The sequence below is a fragment of the Semicossyphus pulcher genome, unplaced genomic scaffold, assembly GCF_022749685.1.
Source record: "Semicossyphus pulcher isolate SPU_LCO1_2020_fin unplaced genomic scaffold, fSemPul1.0.p SCAF_23, whole genome shotgun sequence".
NCBI classification, from domain to species: domain Eukaryota; kingdom Metazoa; phylum Chordata; class Actinopteri; order Labriformes; family Labridae; genus Semicossyphus; species Semicossyphus pulcher.
Window position 1 is genome coordinate 2,152,341 of NW_027211697.1, and position 18,120 is coordinate 2,170,460.

General features: G+C 42.2%; 1 long non-coding RNA gene across 1 annotated transcript; it reads right to left on the reverse strand.

Annotated features, from left to right (window-relative positions):
• Positions 1-7,630: 7,630 nt before the first annotated feature.
• Positions 7,631-14,640, reverse strand: LOC138602981 (uncharacterized). Its single transcript, XR_011309226.1, has 4 exons — positions 14,351-14,640; positions 13,667-14,101; positions 13,412-13,547; positions 7,631-9,420 (listed from the first exon to the last, which is right to left on the reverse strand). It is a non-coding gene; the product is annotated as an uncharacterized lncRNA (long non-coding RNA).
• Positions 14,641-18,120: the final 3,480 nt, after the last annotated feature.

Consider the following 18,120-nt stretch of genomic DNA (forward strand, 5'->3'; position numbering starts at 1 on the left):
GCGAGAACAGTGCTTTATTAAGGTTAATTCATCTTTTATGATGCACTTGTTGACAGTCTAAGTGTGTTACTCCGACACATAGTGTTCCCCCCTCATTATGTTGTTTTCCTCAGCAGCTGCCACAGTGGTTGGGAGCTGTTACACAGCTCTAGAGTTCCGCACCTTCAGTTAGTGGCTGTAGCAAATCAATATTCAGCCAGCACATGACCCAGCACTGTGGGTCTGATCCTGGACCCCCCCCGAACAGCCCGACTCCCACCCAGATCAGCAAACTTTCTGTACAACTTCGTCCCTCACGTTAATACCTGCTCGTATAAGTTTCCAAACTGCACAGTCAGCTGATGCACAGACATATGAGGGACATTATCAAAATCGCTACTGCTCAGAAACTACTTCCTGATGTCGACAGGCTGGCAAAAGTCAACAAGTGTCAGGTGCCGACCAGCAAGTGAAAATAGGAGTGTTCCTTTTCCTCTATCAGTTTCGCATATACTGCCAGCCACAAACCTGATTGGCAAAAATCCCTCCATCTCTCTTCCTCTCTCTCGTCACTGCACAAATGCCCTTATCCCAGGGCAGCTGGTTTAACCCCGATATCAGGTCGGACTTTCTGGACACAGGCTGGCTGTTTTATAGCCTTAACCAGCAATATTTAAAATTAATAACTGATGAATCACATTGAGATTTAAACACTAAATGTATTGTTGTTTAGAGTAGTGTAAATATGAAAAAGTTTACCATGCCACTTATTGTTACACTTCCCTTCAACTGTACTGTTGTACAGTATTATTATGTACTATTAATATTAACCTACATTCCTTCAAATATATCGTTAGTGAATGACAAAGACATTCAAATTTGAAATGAATCTTTGTTAATGGATTGCATGTTGCTTTCTTACATTTTTTCTTGTTTATGCAACAACATGAAATGCTCACTGATTGGTACAAGTATCTGTTGGCTCTTATTGAATGATTTCAAATAATAAAACTGTAGTAAGCGATATATCTATGTGTTAAGACATCATGATGTTGGCAAAAAATAGCCCGGCCCCTTTGAGGTCTCATCTGAACAATTCCGGCCCACTACCTAATATGAATTTGACACCCCTGGTTTAAATTATACAAAATAAATCAACTTAAATAGCTTGAACTTTAAGATGGACATTTTTAACTGTATTGTTGATAGTGTATACTGTAATATTTTCTCTACTTTTATTTAAGTTTGTCTTCATTTCCAAGATGTCAAAAATATTTGAGCAGAGAAATCATTCATAAGATAGTAATTTTGGTTTATAGTCAATACAATGTGCACTGACATCTTCCATGAAGATGACCACACTCTTACTGTCTGAACCTCCTTTTTGTATCTCTGAGAGGAATTAGCTGTATTTAGGATTGGACTCTAAATTAATACACAATGGAGAAGTATAGTACATGTTTGGCAAAATGTATTTAAGTAAGAAAAAGGTGTCAAGTAAGAAAAAATGGAGCAAAGAAGTTTTCTTCCAACAGGACACCAACACAACGACTCCAAATCTCTTCACCAGAACCACTGCTCCTCCAGCCCGGTTGAGCAACAGGATTGTCGGCCTAACAAGCTGCAACACAGCACAGCAGTGGATGGTTATTTTCTTAACTTTGTTAAGTGGTGCCTCATACAGAGGTGATTTAATGTAGATTAAATCATATCTTTTATATAATTCATTCTTTTTAATCATTATTCATTTCTTTTAAAAGCCATTTTAATAGCTCCCTTTTCTTATGGAATCCGACATAGAGGCATAGTTCGGTCCAAACAACATTGAACACATTATATATATTTTCAAATATTTTTATTGTATTTTTATTTTTTTACATCTGATTATTATTATTGTATTGACATGTATGTTTTTTTTAACCTACCTTAAATGATGAACCTACCCTAAATGATGAACTATAGAGCACCTGGAGAAAAATCAGATACACAATGACACATAGCTGTAGCAGTTTTTAGTTGTTTTTTTTACATGTTAAAGGATGGGAAGAAACCTGAGCACCAGGAGAAAACCCTTTCACAAGTTGTTATGGATTGGCCTTTTAAGGCTTCCTCGCCGACATCTTGTTGCACTGCTAGTGCCTTTTAATGGACCTGATTTGCAAACTGGGCAGGGGCTCATGGGTAACCTTGGATTGGTTGTCCAAATGAACAGGGGGGCCGTGTCGTGCAGCAGGTGTTTTCTTTGAGGAAATGGCACTGCGTTCTTTGTCAGTTAGTGCCGGCTTCTTTCCCTCTAAACGCTGCCTGATGCTGCGGGTCTCTTCAGTTGCAAATCTAAGCAAAGGTTCCCCAGTATCATTTGCAGTGTAGGGGGAGCCCTCATGCCTAGGGTGGACGGTGCGTTTTCCTGCAGGTATGTCTTTATTTATGGAGATGGGCGGGAGACGGGTCTGCTGCCGATCGGCCTTACTGTTACCCACGCAAGTTAATTGCAGCCTGTCCCGTTCCAAATGCCGTTTCATGCTGCGGGTTTCTTCAGTAGCATATCTACGCAAAGGTTCCCCTGTATCATTTGCAGGGTGCCTTTTAATGGACCTGATTTGCAAACTGGGCAGGGGCTCATGGGTAACCTTGGATTGGTTGTCCAAATGAACAGGGGGGCCGTGTCGTGCAGCAGGTGTTTTCTTTGAGGAAATGGCACTGCGTTCTTTGTCAGTTAGTGCCGGCTTCTTTCCCTCTAAACGCTGCCTGATGCTGCGGGTCTCTTCAGTTGCAAATCTAAGCAAAGGTTCCCCAGTATCATTTGCAGTGTAGGGGGAGCCCTCATGCCTAGGGTGGACGGTGCGTTTTCCTGCAGGTATGTCTTTATTTATGGAGATGGGCGGGAGACGGGTCTGCTGCCGATCGGCCTTACTGTTACCCACGCAAGTTAATTGCAGCCTGTCCCGTTCCAAATGCCGTTTCATGCTGCGGGTTTCTTCAGTAGCATATCTACGCAAAGGTTCCCCTGTATCATTTGCAGGGTGCCTTTTAATGGACCTGATTTGCAAACTGGGCAGGGGCTCATGGGTAACCTTGGATTGGTTGTCCAAATGAACAGGGGGGCCGTGTCGTGCAGCAGGTGTTTTCTTTGAGGAAATGGCACTGCGTTCTTTGTCAGTTAGTGCCGGCTTCTTTCCCTCTAAACGCTGCCTGATGCTGCGGGTCTCTTCAGTTGCAAATCTAAGCAAAGGTTCCCCAGTATCATTTGCAGTGTAGGGGGAGCCCTCATGCCTAGGGTGGACGGTGCGTTTTCCTGCAGGTATGTCTTTATTTATGGAGATGGGCGGGAGACGGGTCTGCTGCCGATCGGCCTTACTGTTACCCACGTGAGTTAATTGCAGCCTGTCCCGTTCCACATGCCGTTTCATGCTGCGGGTTTCTTCAGTAGCATATCTACGCAAAGGTTCCCCAGTATCATTTGCAGTGTAGGGGGAGCTCTTATGCCTAAGGGGGGCGATGCGTTCTCCTGCAGGTATGTCTTTATTTACGGAGATGGGCGGGAGACGGGTCTGCTGCCGATCGGCCTTACTGTTACCCACGCAAGTTAATTGCAGCCTGTCCCGTTCCACATGCCGTTTCATGCTGCGGGTTTCTTCAGTAGCATATCTACGCAAAGGTTCCCCAGTATCATTTGCAGTGTAGGGGGAGCTCTTATGCCTAAGGGGGGCGATGCGTTCTCCTGCAGGTATGTCTTTATTTACGGAGATGGGCGGGAGACGTGTCTGCTGCCGATCGGCCTTACTGTTACCCACGTGAGTTAATTGCAGCCTGTTCCGTTCCAAATGCCGTTTCATGCTGCGGGTTTCTTCAGTGCCAAATCTAGACAAAGGTTCCACTGTGTCTGTAGTACAGTATAAGGATCCCTCCACCCCGGCAGGGGGGCGGGGTTTTCCTGCAGGTGTTGGTTTTGTGGAAACAGGCGGCCGGCAGGTCTGCTTCAGATTGCTGTTTCTGTTTTCTGTGTGCGTTAACTGCAGACTGTCCTGTTCCAAATGCCGTTTCATGCTACGGGTTTTGTCAGTAGCATATCTAGACAAAGGTTCCCCTGTATCATTTGCAGAGTAGGGGGAGCTCTGATGCCCAGGTGGGGGGTTGCGTTTTCCTGCAGGTGTTTGTTTTGTGGGAATGGGTGGGAAAGGGGCCTGGGCAGAATAGACCTCACTGTTCTCCTTAAAGGTTGGATGCAGCTTGTCCTGCTCCAAATCCAGCTCAGTGGACGGTGTTTTTTCAGTGGAATATCTGTGCAATAATTCCCGTGTTTCTTTTTTACAGTAAGGGGACCCAGTAACACCTGCAGTGACATGACCCCACCCTGGAATGACTTGCTTTTCCATAAAAGTGCCTCTGGCCTTCAGCATGGCAATTTGTTGACTGCCTGCAGCTTCAAGTTCACCCTTAACATAACCGTGGAATTCTTGGTCATTCTCAGCAAAATGTTTGGCGATCTCTGCTTCAGCATTTTGTTCCTCCTTTTTCTGCTTTTCACAACGGGCACGTTTTTCAGCGATCAAGGAAGCATTTAGGTCTTGATACTTCTTGTTTTTTTCCTTGATCTTCTCAACCTTTTGTTTTTCTTCTTTGAGAATCAACCTGTCAGCCTCATTCTGGGCCTGAAGCCAGTCCAGGTCCCTCTGCTTCTCCTCTTTCTTTTTCTGCTCTTTCTCACGTATCTTTGTTTCTCTGTGAGCAGAAATCGACTTGAGCATTTCGGCCTTGTCCATCTCTTTATCCTTCTTGTTTTTCAATTCTGCATTTGGTTCAGATATTTTAGACAGTTGGGCCTCCTCCCACTGGGTTGTAGCGGCAGCCTGCTGCCTCTTTCTAACTGCCAATTTATCTGATGCAATTTCTATTATTTCCTGCCTATTTTTGAATTGTTCTTCTTTGTAATGATTTCTTTCCTGCTCCTTTTTGTTTATGTCAAGCTGATCACGTATTCTTTTCAAATCTTCCAGCTTTGATTTTTGTGTCTCCTTTTCTCTGCAGAGGTTCTTCTTAGAGATTTCCTCCAGTCGATTGTCATGAAGAATTTGACTTACCTTTGCTGTTTCTTTGGCCTGATTTTGTTGCTCCTTAGAGTGCAATTCATCAAGGACCTGAAGCCTCTTTCTTTCTTCTTTCTCAGACTGTTTCTCTATCTGTCTCAGCTGTTCCTTCTCCGTTATTTTCTCATTGTTACAACTGATCTGGTTGTAAAGCCTCTCTTTCTGAAGAATTTTTTTATTCTGCTCTTCTTTCAGAGCGCTTTGTTTGTCCAGTCGAAGCCTCATCTCTTCAGACTTCCGTCTTCTTTGGCCTTCAGCAATCTTTTTTTCACGCCTAAATTTCACCAATGCTTCATTCTCCTGGTGCACTTGGGTGAATTGAAGGTCACCGTTGAATTTTCTGACATAGTCTCTTGCCTGAAGTCTCTGACAATTGGCTTTGTCAATGGCTTGCTGCTTTTCGAGTCTCTTCTGTTCGATCTCCTCTGCAGCAAGCGAATTAAAATAGTCCTCCTTTTCTTGCTTCTGTCGCTTTATTTCTGCCTTCAAAATCTCAGGGTCAGGTTTCTGGTGTTTTTTGCAATACTTGCGGGGCTGGTCTACACTTTCTCCACCCGTGCAATCATTTGCCTCAGCCTGGTCTAACAAAAGCTGGAGTCTTGCCAAATCTGACATGGTCAAATTGTCTTTCTTTGGTCGAATCATTTTGTTGTAGTTTGTTGTTTGCAGTTTAGATTAGTAATGGGTTGTCTTGTCTCGCACAGATGTGTTCTACAATGGTCGTAGCATGTGTGTTTGAGTCGAGAGGAGACCTTTTATATTTAAACAAGATCAAAGAGTTCCTTTGATATATAACAATCCTATGACATCACATCTTGTGACATCACCTGCCTTAAACACGTACATTGACATCACGTGACGTCACACAGTAGACGCGGCGCATCTTTAGGACCGACCTGGGACCGGAAGTCAACAGGAGATATGCCGTCTATCCGCTGTGCCGTGGGCTGTAGGACCAGTAAGGCAAAAAAAGACCGGACTAACTTTTAACATAACATTCCCAAAAACATGGAAAGGAAACAGAAGTGGATCGCTGCCATAAAGAGGGACCACTGGACTCCTACAGCACACTCCAGACTGTGAATGAGCACTTTATTTCGGGTGAGTGAACTCCGTACCTGACGTTAATTAGCGTACCTTTAGCATGTTAGCAGTCATAAACAATTCCTCACAAATTACAATTGGTCACAGTTATTTGAGCAACGCTCAACTATATTGCTTTAGTCTATTTATGTTACTTACCTGTGGCTTAGCTAACGTTAGCCACATCCACTTAATGTGTTATCTGTGTCTCATTTTACCACTGTAGGCAAGAAAAGCGAGAATCCTTTGAGTCCCGATTATGTGCCTAAGACAGATCAATAGCTACACCAAATTTGAGCAAAACCAAGCTGTTAAAAGAAAGAGAAGCGGGACCCATGATGTTGAGACGCTGGAACCCCATGATATCAGCAGTGACATGGAGACTGACGACTGCGAGAGCATCCCAGCTCAGAAGGAGAGAGGTCACACTGTTGAACACAGTTACTGTAAAATACTTCCATCCTACGTCAAGCTGATGGTCGTCTTCACCTTCATGTCCGGATTCCTACAGGTGGGACCTGGACTGTCTCTCTTTCAATGCTTTTTATGACTCTAATGACAATGAGACCAAATTTACCTCTGCACTTCTTTACATATATGTTGCGTCAAATCCTACTGTGAGCCGGATTTTTAATAGTACATTAAATGCATGCATGATAGGTTGTCCAGATTTATAGTGTGGCCCAGTAAGGAACAGATTCAAATCTGTTTACCCATGTGTTTCAAAAATAGTAGTTACAGAAATTGTACCTCCATAATGGACTGCTTTTAATTTTTTATCGAGAGACCTAAAAACATGAAAGGCTGAGCACAAACATATTCACAGTATTAGCATCATAATACTGCCAAGTGTTTGATATCAATAACTCCACAGGGAGTCATATAATTTGTCTCATGGCTGGAGGGGGCAAACAAGTCATAACAGAAGCATGAGCACATCACAGAAAACTGCGGCTACCTGAAAGTCTGTTACCTGGCGATGTGGTCCTGGCAGATCGAGTGTTCAACATTGGAGATGCTGTGGGCTTGTACAGCGCTCATCTCAATATCCCTGCCTTCACTAAAGGAAAACAGCAACTGCATCCAAGTGAACTTGAAGATTCAAGGGGACTAGCAGCTGTTCGGATCCATGTTGAACGTGCGATAGGCCTTGTAAGGAACAAGTACACCATCTTACAAAGCACAATACCCATCTCTCTCTGCCGGACTGCAACTCCAGGAGAGCTTACATCTCTTGACAAGATGGTCAGAGTGTGCTGTGCTCTGTGCAACATTTGCCCATCTGTTGTCTCCTCAGAGTAGCATGGACGTCAGTAACATTGTGTACCCTGTGTAACATAAAAATGTAAATCATTTTTAATTTGTTTTTCTTGTTATGCATGGCTGTTACTCATTGTTACTATGCAATAAACCCAGGTGGAAGTATATTACTCATATTTTATTCATTTTTAATAAACTAATTCATAGTTATATACATTTTCACAGAAATCCTAATACAATAATATATAAGATATACAGTATAACAGTAATGTACAGTAAAACACAGATGTATAACAATATACAAATGTAGGCTGGTAATTAAAATATTTAACCATCGCTAATGAAGCTGAAAAAAACCCATTCTAACAGTTTGTAGTGATTGGCACACATTACACTGCTGTATTTCTTTGATAAAACATATGTTAGAATATTCAAAACAGCAAATTAAAGGATAAAGCCTCAGCTGTAAGTAACAAAATGTGTGCCAGCCAACCACAGTAACATATTTCCAACATCTCCATGTAACAGTTTTATAATATATTTAGTCCATAGACCAATTTTTTTACTTTTGATACAATACAACTGAAATACTAGCCTCATGAAAAAGGTGAATGACTTCAAGAAGTTTTAACATAAAACATGAGTGCAGTTGAAAAAAAGCAAACATTTTGATATTACATTTTTCTTTCTGTGACATTCAAAGGAGCAGAAAATATCTGTGCCAACCAAACCTGGTCTACCATACTAGAAACTAGAAGCATGTTACATGAAGTGAAACTGAACTACTATGATACTAAACTTGTTTTCTTCACTCCACACATTTACATGTCTTGGATACCCTGATCAGCTTAAGGCAAGACCTATGAAAGTGCTTCTGCCAACAGTTTCCAGATGTGCAAATAATGACATCTGTGTCAGCAGGTTTACCACAGTAGCATCCCATTTCAGGTGGCTGTTCTGTGGCTGCAGTGTCTGGGAGTGAGGCGTGGTGCTGTATACCAGTCCCCCTGCAGCTCAGGTAGCACTCCAGTCTTGATGAATTCCACGACTTTGGGGTAGGCATCACGGAAGCAGACAGGATCGTATGGGATCCGCTGGGTGAAAACTTTCTGTGGTGTCCAAACCATAAAATCACAGTAACTCACCTCTGCAATATGCATTTGAGCTTGCACTTGATACAAGTACAAGTGGTTGGACTTCAGTGCCATTGCTCCATCCTCTTCCATGCCGAGACAGAATGATGGATCCGTGCAGCTTTCAGTGAGGGAGCAGTCCCTGGATTTGAAGGGGCATTTTATTTCCAGAATGGTATCACCATGGCAACTGCAGGTGACCATACCATCAGGTGATGCTCCAATCCAGGGGAGTTCTGAGTTGATGATGAACCCTGATGCCTTAACCTGGAAGTCTTCATGGTGGTCTTGCATCATAGCACTGTAGTTTGCCCTTGCTCTTTCTTCGTTCACTTGACCCCATCTGACAAAGATTGAAATAGAAACTATGTATTACAATGTGACCATGTCTGAGTGATGTTGTCTGCCTATCAACATTTACCAGAAGGTGTTGCATTCTGACCACAAGCGTCATCAATTAATTTGCATATAAACGTGTGCCTATCATGCTACAATAGTGTTATGTTTTTTTATTCAGCAAACCACTATAAGCAATGGCCTTATGACAGTATTGTGGAACCCCTTCTGGTAAATGTTGACAGGTAATAGCTGTTAATATCCTGCAGACACTCTAATTCAAGTCTCACACAGTGGTCCTTGAAAGTTTGTGAAGCCTTTAAAAGTTTCTATATTTCTGCAAAAATCTGACCTCAAACATCAGATTTCCGCCGTCCTTAAAGTAGATCAAGAAAACCAGATAAAACAAATGAGACAAAAATATTATACTTGGACCATCTCAGCTGCATCCAAGATGGAGCAGCTTGTATCTCTGGAGCCTTCCGTGCCCGTCCAGCTGGAGAATGAGAAATGACGCCACCTCCAGGTGGTCAGACTTGTTCCTGAGTGGTTGAAGAAGAATAAAAGAGGTCACACCAGATACTGAAAGCAAAGGTTCTGATATTTTTGCCACTTACAGATATGTAATGTTGGATCATCTTTCATAATAAAGAAATGACCAATTTTAATATGTTTGCCTTGTGTTTAATTGGGTTCTCTTTATCTGCTTTTATGGCTTATGTGAAAATCTGATGATGCTTTAGGTTAGATAATACAAAAAAAAAAAAGAAGAAAATACAAAAGCTGCAAGCCTCAGAATAAATTACACCAATTAATCCTGCTTTATAGCTTTATATTGAGCATGAAATTCTCAAGAGATGCGCTGTAGGCCAATGCATAGATATTCGGGATGTAACGATACCTCGCAATGCAGTTAAATATCGATACATATAAGTGACGAGTCAAATGGATAAGATGAAGAGATGAATCGCAATACTGTTTTTTAAACAGCAGAGGGCGCTATCTGCTTTTGGCTTCTCTTGTGCGACGTCATCACGTCTTTTGCGTCTGTAGTTGAATAGAGGAGTAAATAAATAGTTTCAACGTCGCAATTGGTTTTCCACAACATCAGCAGGAAAAGTCAATCTGATATCACTTTTGTGCAGCCCTCCATCAGTGCATCAGAGTCTGTAGGTGTGTCCCAATCCAGGGGCTGCACCCTGTTTTGTCACCTGCATGTAAACTTTTAGCACGCGATGCTGCTGCTGCTGTCACGCAATGTCGGCTAGTTTACGCTTTCAGGGCTTTTCAGTTAGGTGAGGCAGCTTTTTCCTGTTATCAGCGACACCTCGCCCTGGTGTTGGTTAATGCTGTGGCCAGTGTTGTAGTCTAGACCACACCACTACAGTATGCATCCACACATAATTGAGAGCATTCTGAAAGACTGAATATGTGTTATCAACATGTCAATTATTATTATTATTATTATTATTATTATTATTATTAACTATAAAGATCAGATTTTAACACGCAGTTGTATAGCAGTACTAACAACAAATATTCACACCATGGCTAACAAATACATGAAAAGCAGACAAAAAGAGACAAATGTTTCACTCTTTCAATAGCTCTGACAGCTAGTGATATCTAACATATCATATAGTCATTGAATTGTGTAAATGTCTGAAATTAATGCACCTTTAAGATGACCATGAATTAACTGTACTCTCATTTGCATATAGTAATTGACTTTATTAATTTCAATTGTTTATACCAGCTTTGCATGTTGGCTGATATTTACTTAACTTTCTGTTTCTCCACTCTAACCAAGGATGCTTTTAAATTCCTGAGACTGACTCTCTCTCCACAGGGCTGGCCAGGTCGAGTTCAAATCTAAAAGGAACAAGGGCATATCCTGTTCCTTAACTTATATCACTGTTTATCATCAAAACATTGCATTCTGTTGACACACACACACACACACACACACAGACCAACAACAGCAGCAGCATCTCCTCCCTTCTCCCGCATTCATTCATCAACCACACTAAACATGAGTGAAGTTAGCTCGCTCTAGATGCGACTTAATATACCAAACAATCGTGCGGTCGGCACATGCGCACTTGCATTGCTTCGGCTTCAAAAGCTCTGGCTGTAGGCATTAGTGGGGCTGGAGCCATCGGCTAGAACTGATAGGGCTCGGGACCACGACGGTCCTCCACCACACTAAAGTGCTCTTCAGGGGACTCTGGAGGGGAGCCCTCTATGGCATATGTGCCTCGTGACTGTGTCGCTTTCCATTTTTCTCTGGCCAGAGGAGTCACTGAGCTGCCAGACACACCCACCCACCTCTCAGCCCCCTCTCAGCCCCTTGCCCACTTTGAGCAGTTTTCAAAATTGTGCAGTGGGTGGAGTTATGGTCAGACCTGTGGGTGCAGTTACACTTTAAACGTTATGTCATCTACCACGTTTAAATGTATGTTTAATCGTGATCAGTCCAGTGACGGTAACAATTGGAAACGAAATCGCACTGTATCCTACTTCCTGTCGGGACACACATCCTCACGGCGTGTGTGCGCTGCAGGTGTAAGCGCAGCGCCGGCACGAGGTGCCGCTGATAACGCACATCCAAAGCCGCCACGCATAATTAAAAGCCTGCGTCAAAAGCGAGCCTGATCATCCCGCCGACATTACGTCACGAGCTTGTTTACAGTTTACAGGCAAATGACACACAGACTCTGCATGCTCAGCATCAGCTCACTCTGTGCCTTGATGAAGAGCTGCACTAATATGATGTCAGACAGACTTTTGTTGTAGATTAATCATCGAAAACAAGAAAATGGCGACTGCTCTTTTTGTACCAAGCAACAATAAGTAGCAGCTCTACTTCTTTCAGTTAATCTGCCTCACAATCGCACGTCCTGCGATGTGACTATTACACATGCGCACATCAGAACTGAAGTGTAAAAATATTTTCTGTTCATTATGAAACTGTGGCGGGACAAATTAGACTATGGTGGGCCGCCTCAGTCTAGGTGATTAATGGGAAACACTGAATATATTTTGTAGTGCAGTTTTTATTGCCATGGCAAAGTTTCACACAAAATTAAGTGCAAAAATCTAAATTTGAAGAAACCAAAATGCATAATCTGTATATTTTCAGTACACACAAGCAGTTTTATTAAGCCTACATCTATCCAAGCACCTACAGTATGTCCAATCTGAAGTGAAAGAACACAGCAATATGTATATTTAAAAGAAAAAGGTTGTAATGTAAGTGTCATACTTTTCTATCGGCATTCAGTTGGTTAGAAAGTGTCTCAAGGCGGCAATCTTAGATCGCTTGCAGGACTCGATTGCGCCTTTGACAGCTGTGGGAGCCTAGACTGGAGTTGAGGCGGCTGAAACTCTAACTTGTGCTACTGGCTAGCTGACGTTAGAATATGTCATCTAGTAATTTTAAGTCAAAAGATCCTGTGTTTTAGTTGCGTGTGGAAATTGGCATCGCAATCACGATAGTATTATCTTAACAAACAATCCATTTTACTTCACATGCTTAACATAAAATGACGTGTGCTCATACTTACAGGAATATAGTTCTATTAGCGAACTATTAGCTGCTGACTTCACATTGCTAACAATCTGCTGCTTCAGTTTTGCACACTGACCAGCTACAGCACCCTCAAAGGGTCAAAACTCAAACTCAGAAACGCAATGAATTTAAAAATACAGCCACCACTACCCTACCAACAGTCAAGTTTCAAACAAAAATACACACCTAGGTTTACGTAGGCGATCTGAGTGAGGGGCTAAAATACAGTTAAAATTTTCCAGGACAACATCAATTATTTCCAGGATATTTGGTCATTTTAATCCATGTGTTTCCAGGACTGGAAAACTAGTCTCTTAATTTCCAGGTTTTCCAGGACGTGTGGGAACTTTGCTATACAACCTCAAAATTAAAAAGGATTATTTAAATTTATATTTCTTTATAAATATGAGAAAATTGTATCGTGATTAAACGTATCGTGAACTCGGTATCGGGATTCATATCGAATCGTTCGTTACATCCCTAATAGATCTCCTATCAAACTTATCTATAACCTATGAAGCTTGCTGCCTCAGTGGAGAACTGAGAAGCACGGGGAGAGCAAATTCTTTTGATCAAGGATGCAGGTCTGTCTGCCTCACAGAACACTGACGCTGTCACTCCTCCTGCCCTCTGATCAAACCAAACCCTAGATTTACTTTGCTCCCTGGTCTCCTTCTCAACTACCAAACACTGTGAAAAAATGTCAGTAACACAATAACATATGCTGTCGCTAGAGAGCAACCTAACACTAAATTGTATTTAGAGACTAAGATTGATTAGGTTCAGGACAATCTTTCATAGTACTACTTTCAAAACGGAATGGCTTGTCATGAATATTACCTGAACTGATGAAAATATTAAAAGTCTTACCTATACATAGCCCGATCATTATAGCTGTTACACTCCAATACAATTGAAATAGGCCTATTTATAACCACAACAAGCTGGTTTATAATGTTTACCTGTTGCTGTGTTAGATCATCAAAGACCTTGGCTCTCTCAACCAGCAGCAAGGGCAAATCCATCTCCAGCCTGGTGCTCGAGTACAAGGTTGAAAGAGGAGTGGGCCAGTCCAGCTGCATCACCTTTGGTGTTTACCTGTGGGAGTGGTATTTAAATGGGAGAGAGTACTGCACACTCATTTCAGCTCCATTTAGGTTATTTTAATTACCAACATTAAAACAAGCTGTCTTCATCGGGTTATCTGGCTATCTTACCTGTGAGAGTGGCCCTCAGTGACAGAGAGGATGGCACTTTTCTTTAGCTTGGACTCACGCGTTTCACTATTATGAAGCATCTCAAAAAACGTCTTGCATTCTTCATCCGATGGTCTGCTATCAGGAAAACCAGGGCCTTGGACATGACGGGGCTCTTGTTTTTGACCAAAGCTGATGTTGGAGAAGTCTGCATATTGGACACATCTGACAGAGTCCATGTTGGCCGGGCCCATGCACAGGGCTTCTGGGTGCAAGCCTGCCCATTTCTGATATCCACAGCAGCCAACACATTACATACATTAGAGCTGCTGCATGAGAGCAGACCTCTCCTAAGCCTGCCTTACAGGTGCAGTGAGCCATAAAGACAGTCCCATCCTCCTGAACTGTGATCCAGGGGTGTGTCGGGGTTGCACTGAGGCTCTGTGAATGCTTCACCTGCAGTTTACAACACAAATAGCGAATTACAAGCTTAGCAAGCTAGCTAGACCATAACCCATATGGTTAAAGTTCAACACATGTATAACATTATTTAGGGCAGCTGGCTATTTTATTTTACATGAATTATAGCTACGTTGGTAAACGTAACGCTTAGTTTAAAACGGTCGAGAAAACATGAATCATGTTTTACTAGCTTAAACTTCCGAGCAAATTCGTAACAGAGTAAGTAAATATTTTGTCACATACCTTTCCTGATGATCAACAAAAGCTTCTTCATATTCAAATGGTAAACTTTAGGATCATTAACCCATCCTGAAGTGAAGTAGCGGTAAGCTTCAGTGCTCTTAAATGCCTTTAGGGACTCCCCGGTATAAGGAGAGCGACACATTTCCAGCGGACTTCAGTGGAGTCAGTAGTTCACTTGGAAGTACATAAGGATCCAAACCCAAAATATCGATTTCATTGCAGTAGCGTTGCTTTTCGCCAGCAGAGAAATGGGCAATTTTCGTCTGTTGATGGCGCTGCGGTCCTAAAGATGGCGGTCACAACAAAAAAGTCACGTGACTGATGCCCATGAATAGGCATTAGAAATACTAAACCTCATAGATACTGGCTCTAAATTAGAAAACAGACACCCGTTTATGATTTGCTTTTAGTTTTCAGCTTCATTCATGGGTATCGGTCACGTGACTTTTTGGTTGTGGCCGCCATCTTTAGGACCGTAGCGCCATCAACCGGTTCCAGTGAAAAATGGTTCGTCAGACGGAAATCGTCTCTCATTATTTACGACCAAGTGACTTCCAAGTGAACTACTGACTCCGCTGAAGTCCGCTGGACATTTGCCAAATTTGTCCTTTGCAGGTATTTACATGTACCTCGTCCGTAGTCCCTCTCCTTATACCGGGGAGTCCCTCAAGGCATTTAAGAGCACTGAAACTTACCACTGCTTCCTAATGATCCTACAGTTTATCAGTCCTATGGGTTAATGATCCTACAGTTTATCATGTGATAAGAAAGAACCTTTTGTTGATCATCAGGAAAGGTAAGTTAAAACCTATTTATTTACTATGTTACTAACTTGCTAGGAAGTTTAAGCTAGTAGGTAATGATGAACTGATGAACGCATTTAAACTTAGCGTTACGTTTACCAACGTAGCTATAATTCATGTAAAATAAAATAGCCAGCTGCCCTAAATAATGTTATACATGTGTTGAACTTTAACCATATGGGTTATGGTCTAGCTAGCTTGCTAAGCTTGTAATTCGCTATTTGTGTTGTAAACTGCAGGTGAAGCATTCACAGAGCCTCAGTGCAACCCCGACACACCCCTGGATCACAGTTCAGGAGGATGGGACTGTCTTTATGGCTCACTGCACCTGTAAGGCAGGCTTAGGAGAGGTCTGCTCTCATGCAGCAGCTCTAATGTATGTAATGTGTTGGCTGCTGTGGATATCAGAAATGGGCAGGCTTGCACCCAGAAGCCCTGTGCATGGGCCCGGCCAACATGGACTCTGTCAGATGTGTCCAATATGCAGACTTCTCCAACATCAGCTTTGGTCAAAAACAAGAGCCCCGTCATGTCCAAGGCCCTGGTTTTCCTGATAGCAGACCATCGGATGAAGAATGCAAGATGTTTTTTGAGATGCTTCATAATAGTGAAACGCGTGAGTCCAAGCCAAAGAAAAGTGCCATCCTCTCTGTCACTGAGGGCCACTCCCACAGGTAAGATAGCCAGATAACCCGATGAAGACAGCTTGTTTTAATGTTGGTAATTAAAATAACCTAAATGGAGCTGAAATGAGTGTGCAGTACTCTCTCCCATTTAAATACCACTCCCACAGGTAAACACCAAAGGTGATGCAGCTGGACTGGCCCACTCCTCTTTCAACCTTGTACTCGAGCACCAGGCTGGAGATGGATTTGCCCTTGCTGCTGGTTGAGAGAGCCAAGGTCTTTGATGATCTAACACAGCAACAGGTAAACATTATAAACCAGCTTGTTGTGGTTATAAATAGGCCTATTTCGATTGTATTGGAGTGTAATAGCTATAATGATCGGGCTATGTATAGGTAAGACTTTTAATATTTCATCAGTTCAGGTAATATTCATGACAAGCCATTCCGTTTTGAAAGTAGTACTATGAAAGATTGTCCTGAACCTAATCAATCTTAGTCTCTAAATACAATTTAGTGTTAGGTTGCTCTCTAGCGACAGCATATGTTATTGTGTTACTTACATTTTTTCACAGTGTTTGGTAGTTGAGAAGGAGACCAGGGAGCAAAGTAAATCTAGGTTTTGGTTTGATCAGAGGGCAGGAGGAGTGACAGCGTCAGTGTTCTGTGAGGCAGACAGACCTGCATCCTTGATCAAAAGAATTTGCTCTCCCCGTGCTTCTCAGTTCTCCACTGAGGCAGCAAGCTTCATAGGTTATAGATAAGTTTGATAGGAGATCTATTAGGGATGTAACGAACGATTCGATATGAATCCCGATACCGAGTTCACGATACGTTTAATCACGATACAATTTTCTCATATTTATAAAGAAATATAAATTTAAATAATCCTTTTTAATTTTGAGGTTGTATAGCAAAGTTCCCACACGTCCTGGAAAACCTGGAAATTAAGAGACTAGTTTTCCAGTCCTGGAAACACATGGATTAAAATGACCAAATATCCTGGAAATAATTGATGTTGTCCTGGAAAATTTTAACTGTATTTTAGCCCCTCACTCAGATCGCCTACGTAAACCTAGGTGTGTATTTTTGTTTGAAACTTGACTGTTGGTAGGGTAAGCTGTGCGGTATGATAGGTATGCCCTCTCCCGACACGCAATGTCTCCTTCTAGTGGTGGCTGTATTTTTAAATTCATTGCGTTTCTGAGTTTGAGTTTTGACCCTTTGAGGGTGCTGTAGCTGGTCAGTGTGCAAAACTGAAGCAGCAGATTGTTAGCAATGTGAAGTCAGCAGCTAATAGTTCGCTAATAGAACTATATTCCTGTAAGTATGAGCACACGTCATTTTATGTTAAGCATGTGAAGTAAAATGGATTGTTTGTTAAGATAATACTATCGTGATTGCGATGCCAATTTCCACGCGCAACTAAAACACAGGATCTTTTGACTTAAAATTACTAGATGACATATTCTAACGTCAGCTAGCCAGTAGCACAAGTTAGAGTTTCAGCCGCCTCAACTCCAGTCTAGGCTCCCACAGCTGTCAAAGGCGCAATCGAGTCCTGCAAGCGATCTAAGATTGCCGCCTTGAGACACTTTCTAACCAACTGAATGCCGATAGAAAAGTATGACACTTACATTACAACCTTTTTCTTTTAAATATACATATTGCTGTGTTCTTTCACTTCAGATTGGACATACTGTAGGTGCTTGGATAGATGTAGGCTTAATAAAACTGCGTGTGTGTACTGAAAATATACAGATTATTCATTTCGGTTTCTTCAAATTTAGATTTTTGCACTTAATTTTGTGTGAAACTTTGCCATGGCAATAAAAACTGCACTACAAAATATATTCAGTGTTTCCCATTAATCACCTAGACTGAGGCGGCCCACCATAGTCTAATTTGTCCCGCCACAGTTTCATAATGAACAGAAAATATTTTTACACTTCAGTTCTGATGTGCGCATGTGCAATAGTCACATCGCAGGACGTGCGATTGTGAGGCAGATTAACTGAAAGAAGTAGAGCTGTTACTTATTGTTGCTTGGTACAAAAAGAGCAGTCGCCATTTTCTTGTTTTCGATGATTAATCTACAACAAAAGTCCATCTGACATCATATTAGTGCAGCTCTTCATCAAGGCACAGAGTGAGCTGATGCTGAGCATGCAGAGTCTGTGTGTCATTTGCCTGTAAACTGTAAACAAGCTCGTGACGTAATGTCGGCGGGATGATCAGGCTCGCTTTTGACGCAGGCTTTTAATTATGCGTGGCGGCTTTGGATGTGCGTTATCAGCGGCACCTCGTGCCGGCGCTGCGCTTACACCTGCAGCGCACACACG